Source organism: Malaclemys terrapin, chromosome 2, assembly GCF_027887155.1.
Source record: "Malaclemys terrapin pileata isolate rMalTer1 chromosome 2, rMalTer1.hap1, whole genome shotgun sequence".
Taxonomy (NCBI): domain Eukaryota; kingdom Metazoa; phylum Chordata; order Testudines; family Emydidae; genus Malaclemys; species Malaclemys terrapin.
Window position 1 is genome coordinate 245,839,640 of NC_071506.1, and position 20,579 is coordinate 245,860,218.

Consider the following 20,579-nt stretch of genomic DNA (forward strand, 5'->3'; position numbering starts at 1 on the left):
AGCATTCTGTGGTGTAGTCTAAAATATTTAAACAAAATTAAGGCCAACACTACTGTTCTTCACCCGTGACATGAAATAAGGCACAAGGCTGCAAGTTAAGGCCAGAATAGCAGCTGTTACTTTGAACTCCTTCGCTTTTGTCATTTTATGGTGTGTGCCGGAGTCCTACATCCTTGCACTTTTTTTAAAACTCCCAAGCAGAAGAATGCCACAGCATGATCACTCTGCATAAGTAGAATAGTCAGGACATGGGACAAAGGAGAACTTCATTCTTTGAACCATTCAACAGCAGAAAATTATGGTATAGCCTGGAGCTGACAGAAACCCAACAGGCAGACAGAGAAATCAGAGTTAAAGGAACGTGTAGAGTTGGGCATGACCTATAAGGAAGTGACATAAGGTTGAACACAGAAATAAGGTTTCCTAGAGGGAGAAAATATGTGGAAAGAAGAGCCAAGGACAGAGCCTAGAGACACAGTGAAAGGGACAAAAAGGAACATAAACCGGCTAGGACAACACTGCATACAATGATGAAAAAAAAAGGAGCAGTTAGAGAGGTGGGACTCAAGTGCTTGAGACACCAGGTTCTTGTTAGAGGAGCTTAAGGAGCAATGAGTGATTGATATACTGAAAACTAGCCACACTGAAATTGGAGTATAAAAAGAGGGAATCAGAGGCAAGGAGGTCAGCATCAGAATAACTGTAGGGCAGATTTTGTGCTGTGAAGGTCACTATAAATACATTTTAAAATAAGAGATTGCATTGGGAGAGGTGATGAGATAGTTTTCTCCAAAACCTTGCTGGAAAAAAAAACCACCAAGATTAAAAAACATAACTGTATCGTGGTTAACAAGCAAGATGAATCTAGTGAGAATTAATGTGATATCCTGAACTCTGTTACGGTCCCAGAGAAAGAATATTCTTTCTCTGAGGGTCTTCCTCATGTCATCCAGAATCTGAAGATTCCCACCATCAATATCGTTATATCCATCCTCCCAGTAAAGCAGATAGGACACCCTTTAGAATCCAAGAGTACCCCTGTTTACCTCAAAAGAGAGGTGTATGTTAAACAAGTTACAGTACTGCCCACTTCTCCATGTCTATAACCTTAATACTCGGCTTCTAAAAGTCCATCACTCCCAGTCCTGCTGCAAGAGTGCATGAATAGCAATCTACCCTGGGTCTCCTGCTTGACAGTATGTAACACTGACTCCACACCAGTCTTGAGCAAGTTACCCTTATTATTAAATATAGATATAGATATTAGCAAGTGTGAATGAACCGATTGTGAGTAGTAGATTTATTCCCTGCTTTTCTCTTTCCTGATTGGAATAAACATCTAGTAGCAGGAAGACATCCATGTCTCACTATGTCCTTCTCTCCCATTCAGGTCTACAGGGAAGGTCTACACTACGGGGGAAAGTCAATCTAAACTACGCAATTTGAGTTACGTTAGTAGCGCAACTCAAATCGATGTAGCTTAGATCTACTTACTGTGGGGTCCACACTATGTTATGTCGATGGCAGACGCTCTCCCATCGCCTCCCCTTACCCTTCTCATTCCGGTGGAGTACTGGAGTCACGGGAGATCAATTGGCTAGGCCCGCTACTAAGGGCTGGTCTATACTGGGGGAGGGAGGGTCGATGTAAGATACGCAACTTCAGCTATGGGAATAGCGTAGCTGAAGTTGACGTATCTTATTTCGACTTACCTCCTGTCCTCATGGTGCTGGATCGACGGCCACGGCTCCGCTACTGCCGCTTGCCTTGGTGGAGTTCCGGAGTCAACGGGAGCGCGTTCGGGGATCGATATATTGCGTCTAGATGAGACGCGATATATCGATCCCCAATAGATCGATCGCTATCCGGCGGGTAGTCTGGACGTACCCTAAATCAACCCCCAGTGGATCGATTGCCACAGCATCGATCCACTGGTAAGTGAAGACAAGCCCTCAGTTTAGCTTTGCCTACTACTTGTCATTTCCATGGGATCTCATCCCCCTCCTTTCCCTTCCTTTTGTTATGCCACTTAACCAACCATCCTACGTGATTTTCCTACCCCAGAGCTTTCCACTTTTGTTGTTTCTCCTTAACACCACACTCCTGCTGCTTAGCACTCCATGCATGAAGTGAAGTGAAATTTACAAGATTCTTGATCTCTGAAGCACTACACAGTGAAGGAATTTTCTTCGTTTCTCTCTGCTATTAACACAGAACAGAACAACCAGCCAATGTCTAGCACGGTGGAGCATCTGTGATTGGGGCCTCTAGGCACTACTGCAACACAATAATTAAAAATAAAGAAGAATAAAACTGCTGATACACTGTCCAACACCTGCCTACCTCAAGCACTGAGAGCATAAAATTGTGCCTTTGTTTTTACAGCACTTAGCCAGTGTGGAACAATTAACTTTTGTTTGTTTATTTTAAAATTCTGTACAAAGACAACAGAAAGCCTAACTCTTATTTCTTTAGGTGGATCTGAAGGATACCAGAAATAAACCCGGGCCACTTAAAAAAAAAACCTGAGGTTGTGACAAATATGAACTGCAAAAAAGAAACAGAAGTGTAGTTATCTGCTACTTGGCTTTCTGAATCTCACCAGACCAATCCAGGATCGATGGGTTGTTGTTCATCTTTATGACAAACAGCAACCAGAACTCATGTCAAAAACTGACTTCCCATGAGCTCAGGATCCCAAAGCCAATACCACAGTGGTTCTTAACGATGGGAGGTCACCAAGCGAAAGGTACACTGCCAAGAAAAGTTTTCTACAGCAACCAAGCTGCCATTAAAAAACAGTTTCTATTCCTTCTAGTTGTGTAAATAAAATAGCTACTGTCTTGTATTGTGACATACTTCTGTGTGCACTGAAGAAGGCAGTCTCGATGTCTTATCCCACTTAGTTCTAAATGGTCATTGCCTCCCTCGGGAGAGTAGCAGTCATACAAATCCTTCTCAACCCTTTTCACTTCAGCTTGAGAGTAAGGAAGAAAAAGAATGGTTAAGACAAAGCATAGATGGAACAAAGTGACCAGAGCTGGTGACACAGAAGGAGTTATAACAGCCATAAGGGCTGCACAAGAGACAGAACTAGTAGTTGTCAGGGCTGGCTAACTCATAGGTAAATGACGCAAATGTCTAAAGCAACAAAATGTTTACTGCAAGAACTACTGCAGGCTGGGAGGAAGCTTGTATTCCCTCATCTTATTTGGGGTAGCAAATAGCCCAGAGCTTGCACTGCTAGTTGAAGGCAGGTTGAAGAGTTTAATGCTGCATAAATGCCTCCAGAAACAAGGAGCAGGGTAGACTGACTGACTAAATAAATAAAACGCAGCCTTAGCTGAATCCCAGGTCATCAAAAATTATTACTTCCTGCAGCTAGAGGTGCCGGGAGTGCGGCAGCACCCTCTTGGCTTGAAGTGGTTTCCATCCTATACAGGGTTTACAGTATACCCCCACTATACAAACTGTTCCAGCACCACTAACCTTGTGTAAGCTGGTCCAATAAAAGCTATTACCTTGCCCACCAATCTCTTTTACCTCCTGTAAGTGGGCATTGGCTGGCTTGGCCATGCTCCGTGTTTTAAGTGGGCTACAAGGACATGCTGGAAAGGAGCATGCTCAGGGGGCCAAAAATCACCCTTACAACTGCATGACTGGGTGAGGCTGTTTCTTAAGATCCCAGCTGTTCTACCAAGGCCAGAGTTGAGCGGCAATGTTAACCCCATTTATACATAGAGCCTACTGCAATAGCCTATGAGAGGAGTTATTTTCTGTCCAAATGTCAGAGAGAGAGAAGATTCAGCCAGGATAGGAATATTTAAAAGATTTCTTACTTGGGGTTTCTGTACCTTTCTGCAAGACAAACCAAACAAGACCAGGGCGGGGGGAGGAGGGGGGAAGAGCACAGTGGGATGCTACCAGAAGGCACCAAACAGAACATATTAGAAATTGGAGGTTTAGGCTGACGAAAACAAGATGAAGAGCAGCCCATTAGTTTCAGACTGGTGTAGTGAAAGTGCAGACATATTTAAACATTTAGGACCCAATTCTGCCACCCTTACTGACTCTGAACAGCAGCTTACTGTGCAAATAGGCCTATTGATTTCCAATAGCATTATTTGCAGAGTAAGGTATTATTCTACATGGATAAAGGTGACTGAATATGGTCTTAAAGCAGCATTCTTTTCTCACAAGGCACTGTAGCTTTTAATTGACTCATCTTACATCTATGTAACAATAATAGTGTATATGTAATATAATCTTGGAAATGTGAATTTCCTTTTTTCCTTGTAATGCATATGCACTGGATCAGATGATCAGATTTAGTAGAAAGCAAAACTGACTTCCAAATCGGAAACAGTGCTAATGAATCCCATTTATTTCTACGACGTGTATTTGCTTTAGAATCATGTTCATTTTCAGGGTAACATTAGCAGCTCCTGAATCATACTGATTTTAGCACAGATGTAATAATACATTGAATGCTAGTTTCTCTTCATTGGTAAATTAAAAATAAATATAAATGTTGATGTTTTAAAATAAAGAAAATTATGGATTTTTGTAAATAGCCTCTTATTTGTATTAATGTCTTTGGCAGTAACCCTGTTCATTAATTACAGGTGCAGGTGTCAACTGCCATCACATACGACACATGTATAAAGCCATAGAACAATCTAACACACACACACACACACACACACACACACACAGAGCTACACAATGATGCATGTTTGGTTACAAGATTTAAACCGAAGTATGAGAAAGTTGGAAATGTATAAGGAATCCTAATAATAGTCTTCAAATACCAAGCAAACTGCAAAAATACAAGACAAGAAGCCAGTGATACTTAATCTTAACAATAGACTACAACAGATTACTTTTTTTTTTTTTTTTTTTTTTTTTTTTTTAAGTACACATACTCTTGCAGTTAATTCACATGCCTTGTATACAGGACCAAGGATTTATTTCCAATATATTGTCAAAGTCTGGAAAGGAAAAGAAAAAAAAAAAAAAAAAAAAAACGAACATTTTCAAGCCAAAGCTTCTTTCACAAGGCAACACACTGGCAAAACATAAGGAGGCCAAATCCTGGTGTTACTAGAATAGCTGGATGAGTGTGAAAATGGATTTTGACCCAAGATATCTATTTAAAACATCAAGGACAAGAAATGCAATGGAATAATGGTCATGATCATCATCAAAATAAATACACTCGTATAAATTGTACACAGTACTGAAAAACATCAACTATGGAAGCACCTTCAAAAAATGATAGGCAGTATATCACAGGAGCAAAACTCTGATAACAGCTGGACACATCCGAAATACTCCTACAAAGCACGCAAGTTTATGATTAGTATGTTTGTGTAGTTTTTGTTTAAAGAAACAAACAAAGTGTCAGACCTTGGGTCTTATCTATCACACTTTCATATGGAGGTGAAGAGTTGAAGGGTTGGTTTGGGTGAAAGCACGTTCTCGTCTTTCTTTAGGAAAGTTAATCCAGAAGTTTGATTATTAACTCAAATTGAAGTTAATTATTAAAATGAGTCTACTACAAGAAGCTGCCCTGGGTTTTGTTTTTTCTTAGGGCTGTCAATTAATCACAATTAACTCACGCGATTAACTAAAAAAAATTAATCGCGATTAATCACACTTATAACAATAGAATACCATTTGAAATTAAATATTTTTGGATGTTTTTCTACATTTTCAATATTGATTTCAATTACAACACAGAATACGAAGTGCACAGTGCTCACTTCATATTTTTTATTTCAAATATATACACTGTAAAAATGATAAACAAAAGAAATAGTATTTTTCAATTCACCTCGTACAAGTACTGAAGAGCAATCCCTTTATCATGAAAGTTCAACTTACAAATGCAGATTTTTTTTGGTTACATAACTGCACTCAAAAACAAAATAGTGTAAAACTTCAGAGCCTAGAAGTCCACTCAGTCCTACTTCTTATTTTGCCAATCACTAAGCCAAACAAGTTTGTTTACATTGACGGGCGATAACGCTGCCTGCTTCTTATTTACAATGTCACCTGAAAGTGAGACCAGGCATTTGCATGGCATGTTTGTAGCCGGTGTTGCAAGGTACTTACATGCCAGATACGCTAAACATTCATATGCCCCTTCATGCTTCAGCCACCATTCCAGAGGACACGCGTCTGGTGATGATGCTCGTTAAAAAAATAATGCATCAATTAAATTTGTGACTGTACTCCTTGAGGGGAGAACGGTACATCTCCTGCTCTGTTTTACCTGCATTCTGCGTATATGTCATGTTATAGCAGTCTCGGATGATGACTCAGCACATGCTCATTTTAAGAACACTTTCACAGCAGATTTGACAAAACCCAAAGAAGGTACCGATGTGAGATTTCTAAAAATAGCTACAGCACTCGACCCAAGGTTTAAGAATCTGAAGTGTCATCCAAAATCTGAGGGATGAGGTGTGGAGCATGCTTTTAGAAGTTTTAAAAGAGCAACACCCCAATGTGGAAACTACAGAACCCAAACCACCAAAAAAGAAAGTCAACCTTCTGCTGTTGGCATCTGACTCAGATGATGACAATGAACATGCGTCAGTCCATACTGCTTTGGATCTTTATCAAGCAGAACCCATCATCAGCATGGAAGCACGTCCTCCGGAATGGTGGTTGAAGCATGAAGGGACATATCTCCTGCAAATTGTAACCAACCTTGTTTGTCTGAGTGATTGGCTGACCAAGAAGTAGGACTGAGTGGACTTGTAGGCTCTAAAGTTTTACATTGTTCTATTTTTGAATGCCGTTTTTTTGTACATAATTCTACATTTGTAAGTTCAACTTTCGTGATAAAGAGATTGCACTACAGTACTTGTATGAGGTGAATTGAAAATATTTTTTTTTTTGCTTTTTAAAATGCAAATATTTGTAATCAAAAATAATCATGGTGAGCACTGTATACTTTGTATTCGGTGTTGTAATTGAAATTAATATATTTGAAAATGTAGTAAACATCCAAAAGTATTTAAAATAAAATGGTATTCTATTGTTGTTTAACAGTGCAATTAATTGCTATTCTTTTTTTAATCATGTAATTAATTTTTTAAATTGCTTGACAAACCTATTTTTTCTCCATTCTGTTAGGCCTTTCTACACTCATCCTATATGTGAGCATGTGGTGTGAAAGATGGAGACAGACTGATGGCAGATTTAAAAATACATATATTATTCAAAACATGAGCCTAAGGTTAGCTCAATCTGTACTGTTTTAATATTTTCTACTTTTACATGTTGTATGACCTCAGATAACATTCCCTTTTGGTACAGAAACTCAACCCATGAAATCTAATTATTCTGTATAGTTATATTCGCAACCATGTATCCTGGACTAAAATAACCAAAAACAAACCCTAAAAAACAATTTTACTCCTGGGGTACTAATTACTAATTTTATGCATGAGTTCAGACAACTATAGTGGTAGCTATTTAAAGTCAACATTTACCCTCTGTGACCTCACACTGCTACGTGAAACAATAGTTATTTCCTATGATATTCCTGTTCTTGTAACCGTGGGCAAGGATTGACTCTCTAATGGCAACCAATATAACGTGATCTGAACAAGTGATTTTACCCTCAATGCTGCTTAAAATATAATAGAGCCTAATCTTTGTGTACACAATACATATTTGAAATCTGCAGGTTCTGACAAATTTTATTTTTGAAAATCTGTTTCTCTCCCCACAAACCTAGATAAAGTCAATATTATATACCTGTCTGTGAGATCACCTCAAATAAATAAAGCAAGCAAGCTTCTTAGCCTGGAACCTACCCAAAATGTAATTTCCTACGTAAGAAAATGGGAAGGCTTTTATGCCAGGATACCATCTTTCTGCCAGCTATTTTTTTTTTAAAGCTACATATGCAAATTCACAAATCAAACTTTTATCTATCTTAGTGTCAAAACAATAGTAAATACTTCTTTTGTAAACAGAAACATTAATGTTCAGAAACAGTCTGACAGTTTCAGACTCCAGGCTTGATATAGCATAGGCAGATCATTAAGGTGACAGTTGCCGGTTTTCAACCTGTCTGGAAAGCTAGACCAGATTGCTGAAGTACAGCCTTCTATCCCCTACCAGCTGAACATTCTGGCTGCAGCCCGGTCTTCTATCTTTTGTCCATCTGCCCATCCAAGCATGCACTATATAAAACTAAGGCAAATGGTAAGAGGAAAAGAGTGTCCATTAGCCATGAAAATAACTGTATAGTCGTACTTCAAGAGCATTCTTGGAAGTAATTGTGACAGCTGCATCTAAGCAATGCCACTAAATAGGCTCCTGGTTATTAAATGAAAAATGGCAGAGAGGAAAGATGGTCTTGAGGTTAATGCATAGGACTGAATCGGGTGATCTGGGAAGGGGTAGGGACGGTTTTATGGCCTGCAGCATGCAGGGGGTCAGACTAGATGATCATAATGGTCCCTTCTGACCTTAAAGTCTATGAGTCTATGAGTGTGCATTACTTTGGGCATATCACATTACCTCTGTGCCTTATTTCTCATGTGTAAAATGGGAGTCATAGTACTTTCTCCCATGCTTTGACCATCTCTTCAGGGGAGTGACTGTTTCTTACTATGTGATCACCGATGTGCAAACACAACAGGGCCTTGTCCTTGCCTAGGGCTTCTAGCTATTACTAGAATAAAATTAATAAATAGTAACCAACTCTGAAAAAACATGAAATCAGAAATATAGGGCTGTAAGGGACCTCGAGAGGTCATCTAGTCAAGTGGTTCTCAACCTCTTTGGGCTCAGGACTCATTTGTAAATGTTTATGGCCTGTTGCGACCAGTAAATAGTTTGGGGGCAGAGCTGTAACTAGATATTTTAAGCACCATATTTCTTTGTAACAGGCAGCCTGGAGGGCTGGAAAGTCTAGTAGTTAGAGCATGTGGCTTTCACCCCCATGCTTGGTTGCAAGGCCTCAATCTTTAAGGCACGGGGCAGGTAGATTAACCCAGGCCCTCCTTCTGCACTGGGTCCCAGCCCAGGGCCCTGTGTTTGTCAGACAGTGAACAGGGATCACCCTCCTGGCTGGGAGCCTAAATCAGGGATGGATTAAGGTTATGAGGGGCCTAAGGCTAATAGGCGGGAAGGGGCTAGAGTATGAATTACATATTGGGGAAAAAAATTATGAAGTCAAACATCTACATACATAGTTTTACATAAATTAATATGTAAATAACAAGTTTATTCTACTCTCACTACACTCAGTTCTTCAAATAATTTTTTCCCCCCGAGCTTTAGCTGTGGCAAAGTCATGAATGATGTCATTGTAATTCAAAGACCTGACCGTTTCATTCTCAATGCTCAAGAGGGACAAAGCACCGAGATGCTCTTGGGTTATGATGGATCAGAGGACATTTGACCCTTGTTAGAAGAGAGAAGAAATGTTCTCCACTCCAGTTAGTGATCTTAGTGACAAATTACAGCCGTAATGCAGTTTCAACATTTGGGAAATATTCTATCGTATTGGATTCAGTGGTAACTTGGTACATCCAAATAGATTTGCTTTTGTCATCTTTTCTCTCTACATCTGAGGTGATATGAGTTCAACAAATTGAAGGAATTCTTTAATAAAATGTACTGGGAGATCATCTGGGTAACTTCTGACACACATTTGATACCTTCATTGACTTCGGAACTTGAAATGTTAGACGAAAAATTGGTCAGTACACTAAAGGTTTTGTCAATATTTTTGTAAGTCTGGATCCAATGAACTCTTCAGTTTGTCGATGACTGTGATGAAGATATTAACTCTTGAAGGCCTCCTTGTCACTGAATGAGTGGGCAGCTGCATCGTCGCATGTCTTCTGTCTTTTGCAGCGTTTGGCTGACTTATACTCATGATTAGCAGTTCTTGCAGCCCCCAGAATTGCATACTCATCAAAACTATCCAGCATTTGTTGAAGAACAGTTCCAAGACTCCTCATTAGGTTTAGAGCAGTGGAAAGGTCAATTTGAGCACTCTGCAAGCTCAGACTGCACCTAAGCTGGATTTGTCTGAATGGCTGAAGTAGATCATTCCAGACCTCACACAAAATACTAGTTTCCAAAGTGCGCATTACATCATTCAGGATCTTTGCATCTTTTCTTGTTGCTGATTTTTGAGAGTCATCATCCTTGATGCTCCCTAGTGCTTCAAGGATGTTGGGGTATCCCAGAACAACTGCATTCACAGCTTCAGCATTGGCACTCCACCATGTACCTGGGAGTGATTTGGGCACTGGGCATTCCTTTGGTAGTGAATTGCTAAGAATCATCCAACAGCTGGTTGATGCAGAGAGAAAAAAAACTGTACAATTCTTGGACAAATCCAAAAAAAGAAACTGCTTCAACATAACAATCCCTGGCAGACTGGCCAATAAGGTTGAGTGAGGGTGCAGCACATGGTATGTAATCAGTGGCGAGCTGGAGACGGTTCGCAAGAACCGGTTGTTAAATTTAGAAGCCGGTGTAGAACCGGTTGTTAAAGGGGCCGGCGGGTGGGCAAACTCCAGTCCGCGGGCCACATCTGGCTCGCGGGACCGTACTGTCCAGCCCACCTGAGCTCCCAGCTGGGGAGACTCCACCAGCCCCTCCTCTGCTTCCCCACCTCCTTGCAGAGCCCCAGCGCACCGTACCACCAGTGCCAGCGCTATGGGCAGCTCTGCAGCTCCTGCCACTTTGAGCAGCATGGTAAGGGGGCCAGGCCGGGGCTGGGAGGAGGGGTTGGATAAGGGACAGGGAGCGGTTGGAGGGGAAAGAGGCTTGGGGGGTGGTGGTCAGGGGACAGGGAATGGGGGGGCTGTTGGGTAGGCGTGGGAGTTCAGGGGGTCTGTGGTGGATGGGGTTGGGGCAGTCAGGGGACAGGGAGTGGGGCAAGTTGGGTAGGGGGTGGGGTCCTAAGGGGCAGTTTGGGGGGGGGGGGGGTGTCTCGGAAGGGGGTGATCAGGGGACAAGGAGCGGGGGGGGTTGATGGGTTGCGGGTTCTGAGGGGGGCAGGACGTGAGTTGGGGTCGGATTGGGGGGCGGGGGGGAAAAGACAGGCACGTGGGGCTTGTATTCACTGCATGGTTCCCTACTGGGTCTTTGGCAGCACTTTGGCGGTGGGGGTTCTTCACTCGCTCCAGGTGAAGGACCCGCTGCCAAAATGCTGCTGAAAACCCAGAGCGAGTGAAGACCCCCCCCCCCACTGCAGAAGTGCCACCGAGGACCCGGTAGGGAACCAGTTATTAGGATTTTGGGAGCTCATCACTGTATGTAATCAACCAAACCATTGCACTCTTATCTTTGCTGCATCCCTGAATATTTGCCACTCATATTACTTGTATTGTCATAGCTTTGGCCACAACAAAGACTGACGTCAATTCCATTTTTGGTGAGAAAATAGAGTAGGTACGAGGCAAGTTTCTCCCCTGTGTGGTTGGTGATGTTTATGAAGGTCGTGAAATGCTCAACTGGTCCACTGGGTAGCACATAATGCAAGATGACAGTCAGCTAATCTACATGTGACACATCCAGTGTTGAGTCGACGGACACTGAAAAATATCCCACATCTTTGATCTCCTCTACAATGGCTGATAGTGTCGTCTTTGCCAACAGTGCAATGAATTCATCACAAATAGTCTTTGATAGATATGATGTCTGGCCTTTTCCACGATTTGCACGTTTATTGATGCGCTGAGCAAAGAAAGGGTTGAACTTAGCGATTAGCTCTAGAACGCCATAGTAATTGCCATTGTGTTTCGATCCAACAGTCATTTGAGCCACGGAATGGCAGACCATGCTCAGCAAGAAAAACTAGGGTTTCAGCTACGTGTCTGAGAACGTTCTTCCAATAAGCATGAGCTTCCAAAAACTAGTTTTCCATGTCGGTATCAATTCTGCCACTAACCTTCTTTTGGGCCTGGTAGCTGCTAGCTGACGATGCATGCTGCTCACTCATTGTAGGATTGGTAATGCATGCAGTATTCTTCCAACATTGAAGCCTTCGCAGAACATTGCCCACTTTTTAGTATCAGAAAACAGGCAGCAATCCAAACAGTACAACTCGCTTGCCAATCTGTTTGTTAGGCTTCACATATTCAAACACTGATTTGGTAAGATAACTATTCTGATTGGCGTACTCTCGCTTTGTCAATGAAAAGTCAGCATCTCTAGATTCTGGCATTTCTGTGGGTCCTTCTCAGTCCAATATGCAATAAAATCTTGAGAAGTCATGTCCCACTCGCCTGGATCATTGGAGAAGGATATTTTTGTACTGCTATCACTGGGAAAGTCTTTAGAGGAGTGGGGTGAGACTTCAGCTAGAGAAGTCACAGGAGGCTGCTCCTTTTCATCAGGTGCAGGCACAGCAGGTTCACTTGGGCTGGTATTCGGCTGGACTTCCTCACCACCAGACTTAGTAGAAGGAAAAAACGTTAGGAGAGAGGGAGTATCTTTCAGCACTACATCTTGTCTTTGCGGTCTTTCTTTGGCCTCCTTCAATTTTTGCCATCCTACTTTCTTCGACACGGTTTCTATTGTCCAATGTGGGCCTACTGTGTACAAAGTTCAATATTGCTTGGGCACACAAACACTTACTTAGCCCACAAAGACAAAATCACAACCACCATAAATTGAGTTCATAATCTTGATGGATTCATTTGTACAAAGCAATATCTAATGAGACAGAAAATTTCCAATGACCCCACTACCGTTGCTCAGCTGTAACTTCAATAGGGAATGGAGGGCCTACAGTAGGGCCTAAAAATTAGGGCCTAAACATGGAAGGGCCTAAGGCTATAGTCTTATTAGCCTATGGGTTAATCCAGCCCTGGTCTAAATCCATTGCCCTGGGCCACTTCCTACCAGTGTCTGTTCAGTTTGGGGCATGGCCCCTCTAGTCCATTTAGTTGGGCAGCTTGCTTCCAGTAGGGTCCTCTCATGGGTCATGAGCAGTGCCTCCTGACAGTCCCGAGCTCCTTCAGGCAGGGCAGCTGTAAGTTTTGGTGAGGCCAAGCCCCACAATGTCCCTGGGCTTTGCCCATTCAGTCGCGCACAGTGCTAGAGGTTCCTAGGTGTCCTCCACAGTCTCCCGTGGCTGGGGAGACAGTGCTTCCTTCCATGTAGCTGCCTTGGCAGGCAAGTTAGTAATCCTTCTTCTCAGTTATAGAGGCGGCAATCTCCTGCCCCTTCGCCAGACAGCCCCAATTTGAGCCTGGCTCTCTCCTTTTCTTCCACCTCGATACCTGGCATTAGCTACAGGTAGAAGATGGGAGGAGGGAAGAGATTAGCTGGGCCCAAAGGCTCGCTAACACTTTATGTGCTGGCAGGTAGTTTCTCTGTTTCATCACAACCTTGTAAAGCATATTGTGTCTCTGAAATGCCCTCCTCACACACACCTTTTAGGCATGCATTGCATGTCCTGCAAAAAAAAAAAAAAAAAACATCTCGTCGGGCAGAACAATCTAAGGACTTTAGGCTTGGAAGTTTCCACCACACTGAGGGTTTTTGCCCATTCAGAGTGAGCGGTGGATGGGACACTCCTAACCCACAGATGCCTTGAAAGACATAGGATTTCCTCATTTATCTCAGGCCCATACCACCCATGGTATAGCAAAGGCTCCCCCATTCCTCTCCATAACTTCTCAAGGACCTGTGCTGCCATGACCTATCCCCACCTTTGCTTGGCTCACTCCCCCAACTCTTCCCCACACACAGGAATTTCCGAAGGCGAACAGTAGTTCACTCAAGTATGTGCATTAACTTACTCATGAAAATACTCACTAGCTTCCCAAGGAATGCGGTCACTACATATGGCTCTCTAAAAACTCAGAAACCTGACTGTGCAGAAGGGCAAGTGGGTGATGTCACATTGCCTTCACCCCCTCTCCACTAACAGACTTTGGCCTCAAAAAAGCAAGTTTTCTGCTCCTAACATCCCTTGCATGTGAAATATGAGAAAAAAATGATATAGCCCATGCCCTTTCTCAAAGCAAGTTATAGAATATTCATACAATTTAGTAGTGTTATAATGCAAAACTGTTTTATTACAGCACTAATTACACCTCACATCTAACAAGTGACATTTCTAGACTAAACCAATATCCCTACTCCAGAGAGATCACAATCTAACAACAATTTAAGAAAGAGTAGCACATGGATGTTACTGAGAGTAAATTGCAGGGAACAGGTGGCTTTTCAGATGTGACTTGCAGGGGGGGGGGGTCCTTATCTAGCTCCTATTCTAGAAAGGTTAATTGCTTTCAAAGTGATCTTTAATACTTCACATCCTTTTTACTCAATGTCTGATTTGTTACTTAAAAAAAAAGTTAAATATTCCAATTGTGGCTAAACTAATGGCCTGGAGCAAAAAGTAGAGGTTGGGGGATTCAACCCATTAGAAGCTTTAGTGCTTAAAGCTACAGCCAGTTTAAAGCAAGTGTATTTTATTCTTTTTATCTTGATCCCAAACAATAGTATTTACTCTGAATAAGCCAACTACAGTAACTGCCACTAAAAAGTCAATGTTTGTCTACAGTGTTATCCTAAAGAAAGGAACAACACATTCTCTTGCACACCACTGTATGAGAGCTAACTTTTGATGGAAATTAGTGTAACATGATGGGGGAAATTTCAAAAGGTACAAGTGTCAGTTAGGCACCCACTGACTTTGTGGGAACTGGGTACCTAACTGCCATTCACACTTTTGAAAAAAACTCCCGCAATGTGAAGAACTAAATTTTGCAGTTCTTCATATTGCTTAATGAAATTTCTGTTCCAGCAACTTTGTTTCTCATCTATTTGGGGATCCTGCAAATCACAGAGAATACAAGATACTGAACCCAGATGCTCGCCCAAAACAAAACAAAACAAAAGCTCTGGTATGAAAACAGCTGGGTATTAACAGTGAAGTGGCAGCAGCAAGTATGCCACATTACTTCACAGTGGCTTTCATCAGTATTACCACAAATAGCTTTTAAAGCTGGTGTAGGATTTGTCCAGGACAATGTGCCACTCAGTTTCATAACTTGCCAGGGGAATAATTTACAGTAGAGCAAAGAGAGCAACTGCCACAGCAATCTTGAATTTGTGCCATCCCTTTTCCTTGAACACAGCGTGAAAAATAAAGAGTTTTTTCTACTGTTTAGCTGTGTTTACTTTCCATTGTCTGCCTCACAGCCAGCAGCACCACTGGTGTCCCCAGAGATCCTGAACCCATTTATTTTCCAGACAGTACTTGCCCGCCTCAAGCAACACTAGTGCACCCTAGAAAGTGTTGCTTATGTCAGTCAACAGGAGTGGCACTCAGAGCCTTCTTGAGGAATATATTCTGGTGCAGTAGTTAATACTATGCTGCTCTGTATTGCCCTTCTGATTCCTTCTCCATTTTCTTCTTCAAAATGGATCATTTCCTTTAAACATTTCTGGAGATTTTGGGGACACAGGGAAGACAACTAAGAAGTTATCTACACAACAATTTAATTAAATTGGCAGAATAAGTGATTTAGTTAAATGGATGCAATTTCCTAGGGTGGATGCAGTTTTACCAGCATAAAGGAGTAAATACCAGTATAACTACCCTCATTAAACATGAGAAGTTCAAATCCCTGCCTTGTTTCACCAAGCCTTTCCTTACGTTTATGTATAAATGAACAAGGAGGCATTAGACGTGTAAACAGTGTCATAGAGGGGGAAAAAAAGTTATCCTCCTGGTTTAGGCTCTTTGGCAAGGTAGCTTACCCTAATGAATTGCAAGCCTGAGCAGTAGAAAGCCTTCACAGTTTTATTTTATGTATGTTATTCGGGATATTCAGCTTCACAAAGACAGGGCCAGCCTGCAATACCATGTTAGCAAAACCTGACTACGTAAAACAGGACTATAGTTGCATAACAAAAACTACTTGATGCAAAACAAATATACAAATCGTTAAGTTATTTTGCCTAACATTCAACAGTTTGTCACACAACTGTCCTTAGTTCTGCTATCTCGGATACAGGTGTAAATTGGAAGGGCTGGGCAAAACTGTTGATCCAAGGAAGTTTTGTATATAAAAGTTACCTTTATTCATTGTAGTTTTTCTATTGCCAAGGAAGTATTCAAATTATCATTTGAGAAATACTTGTTGCAATTTTCATATATACATTTACCTATTAAATCTGAAACAAAAGAAGTCCTTGTTCTATTACATGCAGACAATGATTAAAGTAAATTGAAAGAAGAGGGAGCCATCACGGTCTACCTAACTTTTTGGGGCAGGGAATTTAAGCCATGTGTTGGTTAGTGGCAGTTAACACTGATTAACTCTTAGACAAGACAGTTTGTAGTTTTCATGTGTTAGCAGGTTGAAGTACACACTGGGGGCAAGCCTAGGATTTACTTTGGCCTGTGCGAAAACTGCAACTGCCTTGTCCGCACTAGGATTTTACCATATGTTAGCTAACACTAATTTTTTAAAAATAAAAAAATAAAGCTGCGCATTTTGGCCTTGGAGTAATTCAGGACTTTATCTGGATAACATGCGAGTACCCTTACCTACACTGATAGTCTCACTAAGGTAAACCTTTGTGTTTGAAGGATCCTAGTAATTAGTAGCTCATTAAGTAGATAGGGTGCAAATGTGGAGGCCAAAATCTGCATTGCAAAAAGTGTTAGAGTCCTTAGTTTCACTTCTCACCCCCTAACATTACCTATTGTCTAGGTTAAAACTGACAGCTTGGGGAAATGGCTCACCAAAAAAAAAAAAAAAAAAAAAACAGAAAAGGAAAAAAAAACACCCAATAAAAAACAAGAATTCAGGGTTTCTCAGTTGCTTTTATCATATTCTTCAGAGTAATCACCTTCATGAAATATCAAAGCCCTTATGGTTGTGAAATTAGCTTTCACAGTGTGAATCAATGTAATGTTGTCCAAGTCTGAAGCCAGTCAGTCAAAAACAAACAATAGCACCAAAAAGTGTCAGATTCCCCCCCACCACCACCACTTATCCAAAGGAGGTGATACTGTGAAGGCTAATTAAGGCCATTTAAATCCCAACTATTAACCTTTTCCTTACTGTATGCTCTGTTTAGCTCAAAAATTTGTCTCACACCGACAGACATAGGTCCAATAAAAGATATTACCCCAACCTTGCCACCTTGTCTGTCTATCTTTCCTCACTGTCATACTAGAAACATCCAACTAATAATCATGGGGGGAGGTATGGAAGGGGAAGATACTTAGTACACATTCTGCGACTCCCTCCATTAACTGGAAGCAATTCCAATAAGGTTGCAGATTTTGAACAGGTTAAGTACTGTAGTGAAATATTCTGAACAAATGAGATGTTCGCTACTACCCTAAAAATTATAAATGGCATCTACAGTGTCACAAAAACATGCTGGACTCCTGCAGTGCAATGAGAGATTGTCTGGAATAGCTCTAAAATGTGATCCTCGAGCAGCCATGGCATCTCATCTTAAAAAACCTAGTATTTCAGAATGGCCCCACATTGTTCAAATAGGATACACCAATTAGAAAAATAAAAAATTCCTGCAGAAATTAAACAGATTTTGCTAAAAGTCTCCACAGATTTGTACTGTCCTTCCTGCAATGCTTAAATGAATTACTACTGAGAAACCTGGCAAGCCTCCCCAACTTGGAAGACATTGGTTCACATGATCAGAACTTGCCCTGTATTTTAATTTAGATTCTTCAGCATGTGTTTTATTTAGAACCTTCAACACAATTTCCAGTGCAAATACAGCCAAAGTACTTTAGTTTTTCTTTATGACACTGGCTTATGTTAGTATTCTTTCAACACATGTTCAAATACAATAATAACTGATGTTTATAGTTTTATTTAAAACCTGAAATTAAGACCTCATTTGAAATATCGATTCACTTTTAAGCAGTAGAGTTTAGAGAGGGTGAAAAATTTAAGAATTAGTAGGATTATAAGTTCTCTACATGAGTTCACAATGACCTCATCCGCAGGGATACCAAGCCTCAACATTCATAGAATAAACAAAACTAGGGTCTGTATGGATTTTGCTGTATACTCCAGAAGTTAGGGGATTTATTTTTCTTAAAATATTTTCTAATCTTTGTGGTTCAGAAGCACATCTTCAGAGGCAACACTGCATTCATCCAATTACATGCTGAACCAGACATACTGAAACAACTCAAGTGTCAATGTCACCCAATCTTTTTAATGGGGTGTGAATGATGAAGCTTAATTATCAGTACCTTTCATATTCATAAAATTGCTGAATCAGCCTGGCTGAGCAGAATTTGAACTTGATGCTATTCAAATTTGGGGCTAGAGCTGGTGCCAGTGGAGGAAGAAAAATATCAAATCATGGGATTTTTTTGGAGCTATATTCTCTTTTCTCCTCTTCCTTAACAAAAGTGCCAACTACAACCCCACATTCATATGGCGCAAAGTTCAAATTCCACGTAGCCAGTCTGATTATAGGGATATAGAAGAATCTAATCAAATCTCATCTAGTCCAACCCTGTCAGTGAGGACTATTCTCTACAGAGTTTTCTAGTATTTTGTCCAATTATAATTTAAATACTGCAGTTGATAGGATATCCACCATTTCTCTTTCAAAAATCATTCCACTGTGTATCTCCCGGTCAATGTTTTTCTTGCTTCCCCTCCTGGACTTTACATTCTCTTCACCAACCTGATCCAATCCACTCTGTGGTCCTCCCTAATCCTTCCCAAATCCATTCTCTTCCCTCTTCCCAGACCAATCTCATTCTTCATCCACACAAGAGTTACAACATGGACAATTGCAAAGATTTCTGAACCCTGACCCCAGTGTGCCTCAACCTTGACCTAGAAGTACCAACACAAGTGCTGAAGGGGCGGGGGGGGGGGGGGGAGCGGGTACTTCAGTCTTCATAGCCATTCAAACACTTGCCTTTAACTTTGAGTCTACCAACAAGGGGTCTCAATTAGTACCAACGGCAATGGTTATTTTGGTGACTTAGCTACCTGTCCACTAGACTTGACTATGACCACAAATTCATAAGCTTCCCAACAAACTTGTGGTCACTACCAACCTGAGCTAAACTGGATGCTTTTTAATACTAAAATGAATCTCCACATATCTAATTTCCAAAGCATGCATATAGATAGCTTAGAATACAGGGGGAAACTGAAAAACTGTAGTGAAAGCCCAGAAAGCGGTCTACTGTACATCAGTAAACCTCAGATGTTCTAATACTGAAGACAGAATTTGACCATTTTATTCACCATACATCAATATTCTCTGCTGACTCAAGAATGACATATCCACAAGCAATAAAAAGGTCAAACTATCAAGTTTAAAGGCAGTCCTGAGTATAGATACTGTATAATGGTCAACTCCCTGTCTTTCCCCTTGATTTACATAAAAATAAATTTAATAAATCAAGTTATATTGTTGCTACAGACATTAGTTTTTCCGGTTGCTGAGTTAGAAAGAGCTGCCTCTAAAAAGAGCTGACAGTGAAAGAGGAAAGGGGGAAAAAGATAGTCGAGCTGCACTGTAATTTCACCAACATATCAAGAGTTTTTACATACATCAGTAAATATTCTCCATATCACAATACCGATTATATACCAAGATAAAAATCAAATTCTGTTGTCAAAAGTTACCTTCAAAGGATGTGTATGACATTTTTGTTGACATATTTGTGAACTAATTCAGTATAAATCCCGTTTTGCAAGTGCCCCAAACACAACATTTAGAAGAATAATTGATTTGAAATAAGAAATCTCAAGTTTCAAAGTCAAATCCTCTACCCCCCTTTCCAATCTTGTTAAAAAAAGATCTTGTATTCCACACTAGGTTTTGCCACAAGATTCCCAAATTTTGATCACTTGGTATCAGACCACAGGACTATAGTTTACATTTTATTGGATGTTGTAGAAATAATGATTGGTAATCAAAGAACAAAAGAATTTATGAAAACAGAATGACCTCTAAGAACCTAAATGTCATTTTTCTTGTTTGTATATATAAAAAAAGGCCATTTAGAGGCCACTGACCCTTAAAGACATGCAAAAGGGGGCAGAGACGGTGGGAGGAAAGCGGGTACAGCTGTATCCCTGATGTATTGCATTTCCACCCTGGTTGTTATGGAAGGATACAATTAACCTGCTCTCCTGAAGGCTAAACAGGAAAAAACAAGCAAACAAAAAAACCACCTTTCCCACACGAAGTGACATTGATACTTGGCTGTTTCACAAGGTTAACTAATAGACAAATACTAACATATTGTATTAAACTCTTGTAGTAAACTATTTACCATCAGCAAACTACATTTTCTGCTGTTTAACATATCTATGAGCTCCCGGAAACCTAGAGGTATTACATGACCCCTTTCTGAGCTACGCAGAATGAAGCCTGGAGAGAAATAGAACACTACTACAACAATAAAGGGTAGAAATGCAGTGTGGAAGCATGACTAATCTGCGATTGAGTATCTCCCACCTACAGTATCTCCTTGGCAGGGTCACATTTTTACAGTACAGGCACATTTTGCTGATGAAACCACATCACATGAGGGAAGTAACTAT

General features: G+C 40.9%; 1 protein-coding gene across 1 annotated transcript in view; it reads right to left on the bottom strand.

Moving 5' to 3' along the window:
- The window catches only part of FAM171A1 (family with sequence similarity 171 member A1), a 133,840-nt gene that overhangs the window by 111,694 nt on the left and 1,567 nt on the right, over positions 1–20,579 (bottom strand). The window lies entirely within an intron of this gene.